At 38.4% G+C, this 13,527-nt stretch overlaps 1 protein-coding gene across 4 annotated transcripts in view; it reads right to left on the bottom strand.

Annotated features, from left to right (window-relative positions):
• The window catches only part of FBXO34 (F-box protein 34), an 87,435-nt gene extending 74,264 nt beyond the window's left edge, over positions 1-13,171 (bottom strand). For 2 of the 4 annotated variants that reach the window (XM_070749691.1, XM_070749700.1), the window contains exon 1: positions 12,901-13,171. The gene's annotated coding sequence lies outside the window, so the exon portion shown is untranslated. Of the gene's footprint in view, positions 1-11,179; positions 11,235-12,668; positions 12,692-12,900 lie in introns of those variants that run through there. The other 2 variants (XM_070749719.1, XM_070749711.1) reach the window with 2 other exon arrangements.
• Between the last annotated feature and the right edge of the window lie 356 nt (positions 13,172-13,527).

The raw sequence follows: 13,527 nt of genomic DNA, 5'->3' as shown, positions 1-13,527 counted from the left end.
ATTCCTTTTCCCCAAGTGCATTATTTTACATTTGGAAACATTAAACTGCAGTTTCCATTGCTTTGACCATTTATCTAGTAAAGCTAAATCATTTACCATATTACAGACGCCTCCAGGAATATCAACCCTATTGCACACTTTAGAGTCATCGGCAAATAGGCAAACCTTCCCTACCAAACCTTCCCATATGTCACTCACAAACATATTAAAAAGAATAGGACCCAGAACAGACCCTACTTAGAATGCTTTATGCTGGCAACAGTATTTCCTCATGACAAAATTGTTTAGCAGAAAAGAAAAAATATATTCAATACATTCAGACTTGCTGGTATGCCATTCATTGCTCAGCTCCCAGATTCTTCCAGAAAGTCATGTCAATGGAAAAGCAAGCATATGTAAGTTATTGCAACCTCTGAACTCACAAAACAACTGTGTTCTCTGGAAAACACACATCAACAAGCCTTCGTGAAAAAGAGCTCTTTTAACAGCAGCTGGTGTGCCTAGAGATTTCACATCTATGTTTTAGATTTGCACTGCAAAGAACTCGCTTCAAAGCTTCACATGTTGGCTTTAAATGATTCAAAATATTTGCTGGAAAAACCACTTAACTTCCAAAGTTGTAAACAGGATGGCTTTGTCAGCAATGAATTGCCATTGCTGTAGGGCATTTTGAAAAAAGAAGCTCAGTGTTAACAACCGTAAACTTTTCCAAATCAAAAATATTTTTTGCATTTTCCTATGCTACTATTCTTGAATGAGAGACTTGGGGCTATACATGTTTCCACGCCATTCTTTTCTCTACCATAATTTTTCCCCATTTAGATTAGGGCATTGGGCCTATCTTTGAAGAGGGTTCAAAAATACTAAAATACTAGAGCTTGGACAACAAGTTTAATTTCTAGCGAACACTTTATTTTAAAAAGCTATACAAAGTGTTATGTATTTTATATCAGACTGATACATAGGATCAGCTTCAACCCAAATAAATTCACTGTCTTCGACCAATGTGTTTTAATACAATAAAGTTCTAAACAGTTGGAATCTGGACAAAAGAAAATTAATTGCCTTCAGTCCCTCTCTATAAACTTGCTCTAACTTTATCATTTTCTTCAGCAATCCTCTTATGTACCCCCCACCCCTCAGAAACTGATCAGATGAGTCCTATCTTTGCCAAGTTTTGTTCAGCCAATACAACTGTTCCATTGAGGGTGCTTTTTGAGTATTATAGGGATGTTTTGTCCTGGCCTTCTTTTGGACTGTTTGATACAACAATGCTTTTAACACTGAACGTTGCACTGTGGAGTCCTTTGAAGCATAACAAAAACTCATCGATATTTCATAACAGACTTCAAAAGCAACAAAAACACCTAATGTTTTGATGGAAACATCCCATAAAATTATATGCTATTATCAGTATCAAGGAAAGGAACAAGCAGCAGTAGTGAAAAATTTCATATATTTTACAAACATATTCTAGTAAAAATGATGTTGCAGTTCTGTAGCTATGCAATTTTAAGCTATCTAAAACTGAACAGAAAACTACTGTACTTCAAAATCCCAGGCTTTTGCATAATTTTTGCAAAATGACATTGCAATTCAAATTTAATTGAAAATAAGGACACTTTGATTTACAACTTATAATATAAAACCAATAAAAATAAAATATCTACATAAAATCATTTCCAGCCAGATCCTCAGCAAAATTCAGGAATAAATCTACAGGAAAGGAGAATGATTCCATGTCATTTCAAAATCTCATCCAGAGGATCACTCAACCAACTGGAATAAATTTAGGTGATTCGCAGAAAAAAAAGAGCAAGAGAACATTGCAATATGCAAGCAGTTATTCCATTTGCAGAATATTTAATTCTATCCACTGCTCATTAAAACTTTGAAAAATAGTTTTAACTTTTTATTCTGAAATTTTAAAAAAATGATGTTAAACTGGGATCAAAAAATAAACAGGAATGAAAAATGCCTATATTTTGGGGGGGGGGGGCATTATCAATAATTGTTTTATTAATGACTAACCCCAGAGGACCTTCAATAAAGATATGAATGTCTGACAATTGAGACAAGCAAACTGTTCATGTAGCCTTCTCTCAGGCCATAAATGGCTTTGAAACTTAAGCTTTTAAAGCTATTTTATGGCACCAAAATATAAAATTCCCATTACACCTTCTCTCTTCAAAACAGACATATATTCCCACTTAGATGTGCCCTCTTCTGGTATATGCATCAGTTGGGAGACAGGCCAAATTATTTACTTTCCTTCCACAAACACACTTAAATCTAAATCAGAATGGACAGGCACATGGACTTGCTCTTGACATTTTGACCAGTGTTCCTCAGCCTCAGCAACTCTGATCTATGAACTTCAACTCCCAGAATTTCTCAGCTAGCATGTTGTTGAGGTTGAGAAGCACTGCCTTTCACTAGGCTGTCTAGAATACAGTACATTAAAATTTTTCTAATCTAAATGCAAAGACATACTTCCATATTAATGCTGCAGATGCAAATACATTGATAGATGTTTATTTCAATTAGCTATGTAAAGGTCTGAATAGTTGTAAAATTCATGTGATCATGATTTTATAAAAATATTTTCTGAAGATAAGAAAAATATATCAATGCCATTGTAATTATTACAGAAACCCTATGATGGTGAAAATAATAAAATTGTTATTTTTATAATGTGTAGTAATTGAAGTCTTAGGTTAAAAAAGGAACGAGTTCTAATCCTGCCTTAGGCATGACTTTAGAGACCAGTCACTCACTCTCTCAGTCCTAGAAAGAAGGCAAAGCAAACCACTGCCAAGAAAACTACATGTTTTTCAGATAGTCTCAGACATTTCACAGAAATCAAGCCTAAAAATGTATAGGTAGTACATACAATGTCTCATTGTTATTTGCAATGTAATTTGCTTTACAAATTGCAGTTAAACATACTGTGATTAGGATAATACATTTTTGAGCAATTTTACTAAATTATTAGACATGACATATTTACTATTTTTGATAAATCTGGTTCCATACAGTAAAGAATAGCCACAATCTGTGTTAAAATGCATTAAAAAAAACCATCAGTATGTTCACCAAAGTATCAGCTAGCCCAGGAATGGCAACCCCAGGATTCTCTAAATGCTACCGCTCTACACGGTGATCCAGCATGCTCAATACAGACTAGAGCTGGGAGATGTCAGTTCAGACCACAGGCTCCCCATCTCCAAGCCAGCCAGCAAAGCAATGTGGGATATAATATTTATATAAAATGACCTATTTTATCACTTTAAAAATACAGAAAAAGAATATTCTGTATATGTGTGTATTATTGAGAGACCTTTTGTGGTTCAAGAAATGGAGCCCTTTTGCTATACAAGATCATGTGATTGAGAACAAATCACAACATAAAATTGGATAGAAGTATGCACAATACAGCCCTGTTTTAAAATATTTTCTAAAGGGAAACAAGTCATACAAGACCAGGAAATGGGTATAGACTATGTGCAAGGGAGTGGTGCTGACTGTTTAATGATTACTCAATACAACAAGGTTTTATTTTTGCTGCTGTTTGTTTATTGAAATCCCAGTAAAAACAATTGATAAAAGAGGGTCATGCACCCAGATATATAGATATATACATATACATTATATATAATGTATATGTATATATCTATATATCTGGGTAATAAACATCACATACACCATACACACATAGGTTGGATGGATGGATGTATTTGCATTTGTATTTATTGGATTTGTATGCCGCCCCTCTCCGTGGACTCGTGGATGGATGGATGGATGGATAGAGGAAAAAGATGGATGGATGGATGGATGGATGGATGGACGGACGGACGGACGGACGGACAGATAGATAAGATAGTTTTTCTGTTGAGTCACCTGGTATACCCAAATATGGGAGGGACCATATTCCTTTTATTTCTTTATCACTTCTTTGTCAGTTTGAAAATATGGTTTGTAGCCTGGATGGCCCCTGGAGTGCGGTTGAAAAGCAAAAGGAAGCAGTATGCTCCCTCCCATATTTGGGTATACCAGGTGACTCGACAGAAAAACATTTAATCTTTGCCCTGGCTCAGCTGATAAGGAAGGAGAAGTTGCGGCCTAGAGGGTGAAAGCACTATAAAATATGTATATAAAAAATATAGAGAGCAAAAGAAGCACAACTACTGAAACTACTCTGAACATTTCATTCTGTCGCTGCCACTCCCTCGCTTTGCAGCTCTCAGTATCCCAAGCACACCCAGTCCCTGAAGCTAAAGATTAGGCATTCTATTATTGAGGAAATGCACTGCAAGTATTTTCCACTTATGATTTTAAGGACCACACTTGATGCTGGTAAACGTCCAGAGGTAAATGAAGTTTACAGTAGAAACAGCAAGTGTAATTTATGGGTTTGCTGGGAAGTGGAGAGAAAGGGAAATATGTCAAATGCCACAACTCTACTTGGGCAATTTAAATAACATCTGGGAAATGCTGTAAATTATTGTTCCATTCTCAAATATGCCCCTCTGGGACTAACACTGAGGATTAGTATCTGAAGAGAGTCCACATATAGTTTGTAAACTATTGAGCTACTTTTAAAGCAGCCACATTAATATGCCTCTCTAAACATGACCAGAGAATATTTTGCTTTTTTTTTTTATTCTACAGAATTTGACAGAAGATAACCATGCTGAAGTCAGGCTCCAAAACTGGGATCTCCCCCAAAGAAAAACAGAAGATGTGGGAGATATCTCTGAAAAAACTTCATGCATATTTTTTTAGCACCAAATTGTCTCTAAGAGTGCTGGAGCAGAAACAAAGAGAGAAATGGTCAGACTTCAGCAACAGAGGGATCAATGCTTGGAATGCACTACCTGACTCTGCGGTTTCTTCCCCAAACCCCAAAAACTTTTAACCTTAGACTGCCTACAGTCGACCTCACCCCATTCCTAAGAGGTCTGTAAGGGACGTGCACAAGCGCACCATCGTGTCTACTCTCCCTGTCCTACTGTCCAAATTTACCTATACCTACTTGCTTTTGTTTGTTTATACTATATCTATTATCTTGTACACGGTTTGACAAATAAATAAATAAAATAAAAGTTACCAATAATTGCTTTCCTTGATTGTCTTACTGTATATACTAAGCCAGGTTAAATTTTGGCTTACGGTGGCAGCTAAAACTAGAACATGCGTTTGTCAATGTTAACTTGCCGTAAGCATAGTTTGACATATCTAAATCCCAGCTACTACACTAGTTTACAGTTAGAGAAGATCTACAGAAAGGGCATGATACATGGGACTACTGTATTATGGTGTTATTCTTTTCATATATATTGAGGTATGTGGCATACCTTTGGGGAAACATAAAAGTTAATGAAAAAGATTAGCCTTTTTCCAAAGCCTGCAGAATGGCCCTCAGTTTGTATACATATATTTTAAAAATAGGAAGTGCTTCCTGGTGAAATGCTTTTTATGATATTTGGTCTTGGCAGCAAAGCGAGAAAGTGCTTATCAGGGTACTTCTCTGAGGGGTCTTTGGTGCTCTCTGAGCTTGGTTATTTTCTTGTGGAAATTTCATTACCCAAAATAGATAACATCATCATTAGCATTGATGATCCCAAAAGTGTTTTTTTTTTTAAAGGCAACTGGACAGTGTTTTTCCTTGAAGATGTTTGGCTTCTCATCCAAGAAGCTTTGAAAGAACTGAAGAAGCTTCTTGGATGAGAAGCAAAACATCTTCAAGGAAATTAAAGGAAATCCAATTGTCTTTTGAAAAAAACACTTTTGGGACAACCATGACCTGCATGACTGAGAAGACATAACACTGATGATATTATCTATAGTTTATGTAACGAAATGTGTACAAGAAAACAACCAAGTGCAGAGAGCATCAAAGGACCCCATTTCAACCTTGAGCTACAAATACAGTGATACCTCGTCTTACGAACTTAATTTGTTCCCTGATGAGGTTCGTAAGTCGAAACGTTCGTAAGATGAAGCAATTTTCCCCATAGGAATCAATGTAAAAACAAATAATGTGTGCAACCCCATCCCAAAAGTCACCCCTTTTGCCTTGTGCCTCTGGGAATCCCCGCCTCCGGACTTCCGTTGCCATCCAAAATGCTGGGATTCCCCTGAGCCTCCCCTCGCTGGGAAACCCCACCTCCGGACTTCCATTGCCAGCCGAAGTGCTGGGAGTTCCCTGAGCCTCCCCTCGCTTAGATTCAAAGCAGCGCCAGCAAAAATGAAGGGAATCCCAGCGAGGGGAGGCTCAGGGAAATCCCAGCAATGCAAGAACAGGGGCTTTGGCCGGCAATGGAGGTCCGGAGGTGGGGATTCCCAGCGGCGGCAGCTCGGGTTCGTAAGGTGAAAATAGTTCGGAAGAAGAGGCAAAGAAATCTTAAGGGTTCGTATCACAAAAGTTTGTATGAAGAGGGGTTCATAAGACGAGGTATCACTGTATTCTATTTAAAAGGTACTTCTCTTGATTAAGTGTGAAACAATTTGTATATCAGTTCCCAACACAAGTTGGGCAGTTCACATGATATGCTATAAGCATGACTATTCCTGAAGTACTGACTGCAACATGCAGCCAAGATAAAAGCATATCACCACATCTACGTATAGTCAGCCATGTCATTTTTTTGAAATAAAATAGTCAACAAACTCACTCTTATAAGCCTCACTACTCTTTAAAAAACAGAAGATGAATTATTTGGTATTAAACAGTATACAGTACCCCAAACCACTCATTATATCTCAAACCAGCAAAACTGGAGTTCCTTAAGTTTAAATGGAAGAAGTTGTGTACCTATCTTTAAAAGCCATCGGAGCACCATATTTTTCAGAATATTTTTCCCCTTGTTTTCCTCCCCCAAAACTAAAGTGCATCTTATGCTCTGAAAAATAAGATACCTGTCTTCAAAATAGAATATAATTTCATTGTGATTTCACGGCAAATTAACATGGCTGATTTAAGTTTAAAGCCTTTAAATTCATGAAATTTTCACCCTTCCAAATTACTGGCAAACAACACCTTTTGGCACACAAACAAGGGGGAAAACATAAGGAGGTATTAAGACAGCAATATTAACACTTTCAACCAGTCAATATTTTAGCTACACAATGGAACCACAAGTGATGAAGAAATCAAATTCTTTCTTCCTTTCCAGTCTAAATGGAACCCATGTATTCTAGCCAGGCTTGAAAGATGGAATTCTATACTTCCTTATCAAGGGAATCAAATTGTATTTGATAAAGGTTTTTAATCTATATATTCAGTAAGTATGGATCAAGGAAAGCTGCAAACAAGAATGTGATGGTATGAAGAAGGAGGCATTCTTATACATGGTGTCTTTTAGAAGATGCAACACAGATTAAATCTAACCATAATTACACTTTCTGATTATTCTGCCCATAGAAACCCATTGGTTTGATGAAAAATAAGACCAAGTAAGAAAAAGTGAAGTTTGATTCTTTATGTTTGTATTTTAATCTAATAACCCAGAGCGTTTTCCATTTGTTAATAAAAGGCTCAGGCTGGTAATCTAATAGTGTTGCTGAAAGTGCATCTGTAAACATTTGGTAAATTCAAATCTGGAAAGCATCACCAAAGTTACCATCAATATTGATTTTGCTTTAAAAAGAGAACAATATGAACACACCATATTTTTCGGAGTATAAGACACACCCTTTTCCTCCTTAAAAGAGGCTGCGTCTTATAGCCGCCCCGAGTCTACGGAGAGGGGCGGCATACAAATCCAATAAATAATAATAAATAATAATAATACTCTGAATGTAGCTTCCCCCCCCTGCCCCCAGCCCTAACTAGCTGTTAACTATCTTCCCAGCTCTTACCTTTCAGGCTCTTTCATTATTTCTCTCTGTGAAGAATGTTTTCCAAACCCTAAGTATTTGCAGGAGTTTTTTCATGGTTTCATTCTGCAAAGAATATATTTCTTTCCAGTCCTAACCAGGTGCTAGCAATGTTCCCAGCTCTTACTGCTTGCAAGTTCTTTCATTGTTTCTCTCTCCAAATAAAGTTTTTTTTAAAGCCTTAACCAGGGGAAAAAATAATATGCTGAATCTAACCATACTAAGGATGTTAGCCAGATGAATACCTCCTAAGCAGATTATTTTCCCTATTTTCCTCCCAAAAACTAAGGTGCTTCTTATACTCCAGTGCATCATATACTCCGAAAAATGCGGTATTTTACCAGGCCATTGAACACATCATTATTGGTTTCAGAGACATTCAATATTTTAAATGTGATGCTATCTCATTCATTACGCACTCTTTTGAGATCATCAATATGCAATATTAGTATATTGAGAAGTGCTGCTCTGCATGTTACAACATTTTGTCCAATCCAATTTCACAATACTCTCTTTATGTAACTGTCATTGTACAACAGTGAGACAGAGGAAAGGAAGGCAACAAAATACGGTACTCACAAAAGCAGGAAACTCCATGAACTATTTTTAATATCTATTGCATTAATATATTGCATGTAAAGAAAACATTGCTTATCTATAAATTATGGTTCCGAAGTCATAGAGGCACCATACCACCACCACCAATTGCTACACATCATCATTCCAAAGTTAGGTGGAACTAAATAGTTTATAGATGTCTAAACATGCAAGACAAAGTTTAGACATTCAGCAAAATGAAACCTGAAGCTTAATCAGGATGATGGCACTGCAGGTATTGCATGTTACACTGTTGTTGTTTACATGAAGAAAAACCAGAAAGATTCTGTTTAGGGTTTTTTAAGGTGTTTTATTAAGAGCTTTTGAATTTTTGAATTGTTTTCGTGTCACATTGAGGTATATCTCCATGATGGTACATAATAGTAACCACTTCATTATCAAGGTAACTCTGAACCTTATGGCAACATTTTAATATCCAGGTTCCTCTCTTAAAAACTGGGAGGGTAAGCCGAAGGCACAGAGGATGAGATAATTTCCTACAAATAAAGTGGGGCATGAGTTCACGGAGAGGGGCGGCATACAAATCCAATAAATAAATACCGGTAAATGAGAAAAAAGATCCATAATTTATTTTTAACAGTGTTTAAATCTTTGTTACGTTACATATTTTCTGTTCTATTTCAAAATGGTAATAAACTGGATGTTACCAGAGTGGCGTATAGAGAATGTGATGGTTGCAGATTGTTTACTCCTTACTACTGCAAGATTCCCAAGGACTGTTTTAATATCAAATATCTCACTCCCATTGTCTATTACCATGCTGAATTGCACTTACAGAAGCTGCAGTCCAATATACCTGAAGGGCACTAAGGAAGGCTACAGATTCAAGAACAGGAAGCTTAAACTGTAATATCTAATTGATACTACTTGTCAATTTCACCAGATTTTCTTCACCGCTTCCCAGTAAAAACAGTGATATAAATGCTTGCATGACAGAAAAGGAACAGACAAGAAAACTGTCCTAGCTATCACTGCTTGAAGAAAAAACTGTAAGCACTAGCAACAATAGCTGGATCATTTTAAAGGATGAATGGCTGAAGTTTCATCAACAGAAGCAGAAAATGTAAAGATAGATTTTTCATTGCACGCTAAATTTTCTTGAATGTTTGCATTTATATACAGGTGAAACTCAAAAAATTAGAATATAATGCAAAAGTTCATTTATGTCAGTAATGCAACTTAAAAGCATGAAATGCTCCAAAATCTCATGGTTAGATGGCTGTGTTGACCCTGGACTTAATGAAGCACAGTGGACAAATACCAGCAGATGACATGGCTCCCCAAATCAACACAGCCTGTGGAAACTTTTGCATCTCATTTGGAAACCAAGGACCCAGAGTATGGAGGAAGAATGGAGAGGCACACACTGCAAGATGCTTGAAGTCTAGTGTGAAGTTTCCCACAGTCTGTGTTGATTTGGGGAACCATGTCATCTGCTGGTGTTGGTCCACTGTGCTTCATTAAGTCCAAGATCAACGCAGCTATCTACTAGGAGATTTTGGAGCACTTCATGCTTCCTTCCGCAGCCAAGCTTTATGGGGATGCTGACTTCAATTTTCCAATAGGACATGGTACACACCTACACTGCCAAAAGTACCAAAACCTCGTTCAATGACCATGGGATTATTGTGCTTGATTGGCCAACAAACTTGCCTCACCTGAACCTCAAAGAGAATCTATGGGGCACTGCCAAAAGAAAGATGAGAGACATGAGACTGAACAATGCAGAAGAGCTGGTGACTGCTATTGAAGCATCCTAGTCTTCCATAACACCTGAGCAGTATCACAGGCTGATAGCTTCCATGCCACACTGTATTGAGGCAGTAATTGCTGCAAAAGGGGCTCAAACCAGGTTCTGAGTACATATGCATGCTTTTACTATTTGGAAGTCTGATACTGTTCTATGTACAATCCTTGTTTTATTGATCGCATGTAATAGTCTAATGTTCTGAGATGGTGGATTTGGGGTTTTCATAAGCTGTAATTCATAATCATCACGATTATGACAAATCACAGCTTGAACTATCTTGCCTTGCATGTAATGAGTCTCATATTTTACATTTCACCTTTTAAGTTGCATTACTGAAATAAATGAACTTTTGCACGATATTCTAATTTTTCAAGTTTTATCTATAGTTTTAAAGCGGGGATAAGCTACTTTTTTCTGTCAAGGGCTGCATTACACAAAAACTCTATAGTGAATCATGTTACATGCAATATTGAAGCAAACCATACAGAAGCCACAATCCAAAATAAAAACACCCCTCTAATACTCTTTATTCTTTTTTACCTCTCATATTTTTTAAATATTCTTTTTCTCTCAAACTACAGGTTGCAGAAAAGGGACTAACAGCTCTTATCAGAAGTCTGATCAATTCTATTTCAGAAGACCTTTGGAATTAAACCAAGACTTGAATGCTACCCTAGAGCCACATGTGATCCATTCCCTGTGTAAATAAATGTGTAAGTAAAATCTAAAAGCAATCTTATAAATTTTGCAACCACACAGGAAATGAGAAAGTCTTTCGTTCAGAAAAATCAAGAAACTGGTTCTAGCATAATAGCATTATTCATGGGTATAACCCCAATCAAAAATAAGAGCTGCCACTATTATGGACAAGAGCACACACTAACGTACCCAAAATACCACCACCAGATTTTTAGACTGAATTATAATTGCCATTTTTCCTCCATCACTACCATTCAACTGCAATTCAGGTTTGAAGCTGATTTGTAACAGTTAACATAAACCTGGATAAAAGATTCGTGGGGGAGAGAAGAAATACAGCAAGTAAAGTTGAACTGAGATTTTTTTTAAAAATCGATTATTAAGTCTTTCATTTGGAAAGAAATCGATAGCACATCATGCCTCTGGTTTTACCTGTAAGGCCTAAGAGAGTGCCTAGATAAGTGCATCTTTCCTACACACTGAAGCTGTTCCCTAAGGTGCAAAGATGCACCAGTTTCTTCCACATTCTGGAAACACAGACAGACGCAGAGAAATAATAATACTGTAAGTTCCAAAACCATAGAAGGCCTTACAATACAGCTAGGTGATCATTTTTCCAGATTTTATCAATTCATTCGCCTGGGATTCCAACCCTGCACTCTCAATTATTGCAGATATTGCAGATAACAGTCTGCTCTAGCTAAATTTTGATTCTAAGGTTTACAGAAATCTTAAATTATGGTTGAAATGAATTGTTATTCCAAAGCCCGAACACAGACCCCCTCAATCAGCATTTTATTTATTTATTTATTTATTTTGCCAAGTACAAAAATGTATGGTTTTCTTTTATGTACACTGAGAGCATATGGGGTGTACATAAGTGCACCAGGGTGCCTACCGTCCCCTGTCCTATAGTCTCTCCTTTATCTCATATATCTTCTCTTCTATCTCTTCTATCCATCATCTATCTATTATATCTCTTTTATCTGTTATATTTTCTGCTATTCTCTCTAGTTATATTTTACTCCTATATTTCTCTTCTATACTCTCTGATACATTCTACTCGTATATATCCTCTATAACCTTCATTGTGTATTATTGTGTATTGGACAAAACAAAATAAATAAATAAAATAAATAAAATATGCACCAAAGACAAATTCCTTGTGTGTCCAATCACACTTGGCCAATAAAGAATTGTATTCTATTCTAGTATACAAAGATACAACCATGTTTACATACTACAGGATACTAGTTAAGAGAGAATCATTAGGACAGGGAACGGTGGTGCATTTGATTCCCAGTATCAAATGAACTGCGTCCCTAATTCTGCACTTCCTCCTGCATGATAAAACGTTAGAGAAGACCCCTTTGCTTTAAAAACAAATTAAAAAGCCCCCAAAAGGTTGAACCGCCTTTTTCAACCGTGAAAGCAAATGCAGCCAACATCTTCGAGCAAAATCTAAACATGGAGGAGCTTCATCCCCCATCCAGGGAGAAGGTCTCTTGCAGAAGCAGAAACTCCAAAACCGATATAGCCCGACACATTATTTTTCCCCTTTTTTCCCTTCCACCTCTCCCCTTCTTCCCACCACCTTCAGATATGGGGGGAAATAATTCAAATCCCTTCATGAAAGACAAGGGGAGGAGTCCCCACCCTCAATTTCCCACACACCGGAGTGGGAAAGGGGTCCCGCCTGCTCCTAAACTCCTCATTTTACCCTCCAGCTTCTTATTATCGCACGGCCATTCTCCCAAATAGACCCGGGAAGAGAGGGGGGGGAGCAGGTCTCCAAGGCGCCTTCTTCCGAAATGCGTCCCTTAAATGATGGCCGGGAAGCCCCTCGCGGGCATCAGGCGTGGAGAAAGCGCAGCCCGGGCCCGCCGGAACGGCAGCTGGGTCCAGGCGACTACCACGCCTTTTCTGAAAGGGGCCTTGCGCGGGTGCCTTACCTCAAGAGGCGGCGAACCGAGCGGTGAGCTCTCGCGGGGGCCTCCTCCGCCGTTTCCCGCAGCGGTCCCTTTCGCCGACGTCTCCTCTTGCCTCTTTCCCTCGGCTCGGCCCCAACTCGGCGGGGAGGAGCCTCCGCCGAGGCCTCTCGCCAATCCAGGCCCGAGGCGGAGCCGCGGTGCCGAGCCCGGAACCGCCCGAGAGAACCTCTCGATTGGCGCCCGCCCAGGCGAGGAGGCCCTTCTTGACCCCGGCAGCTTCCTCCGCCCGTTCGCCTTCCTCCGCCGTACCAGGAACCGGCGGACCGGCCGCCCACTTCTGAGTGAATTTCAGGCCGGGAGCCAAGTTGAAGCCGTCGTATATACGCCGCTCCCCCACGGCCACTTCTAGTGGCAGCAGAGGCAGTACAAAAGCCATGTTCTTTTAGGATATGAATACAGTACATGTGTCTATCTATCTATCTACCTTCCTACCTACCTACCTACCTACCTATCTAATATATCTATCCAACCAGCCAGCTTTTTCTCCTATCCAACCATCCATCCATCTTTTCTCTTATCTATCTGCCTAACCACCCACCCACCCACCCATCTAACTATCTATCTATCTATCTATCTATCTATCTATCT

Source organism: Erythrolamprus reginae, chromosome 1 (genome assembly GCF_031021105.1).
Source record: "Erythrolamprus reginae isolate rEryReg1 chromosome 1, rEryReg1.hap1, whole genome shotgun sequence".
In the NCBI taxonomy this organism is placed as follows: Eukaryota; Metazoa; Chordata; class Lepidosauria; order Squamata; family Dipsadidae; genus Erythrolamprus; species Erythrolamprus reginae.
This window is presented reverse-complemented; position numbering and strand designations above follow the sequence as displayed.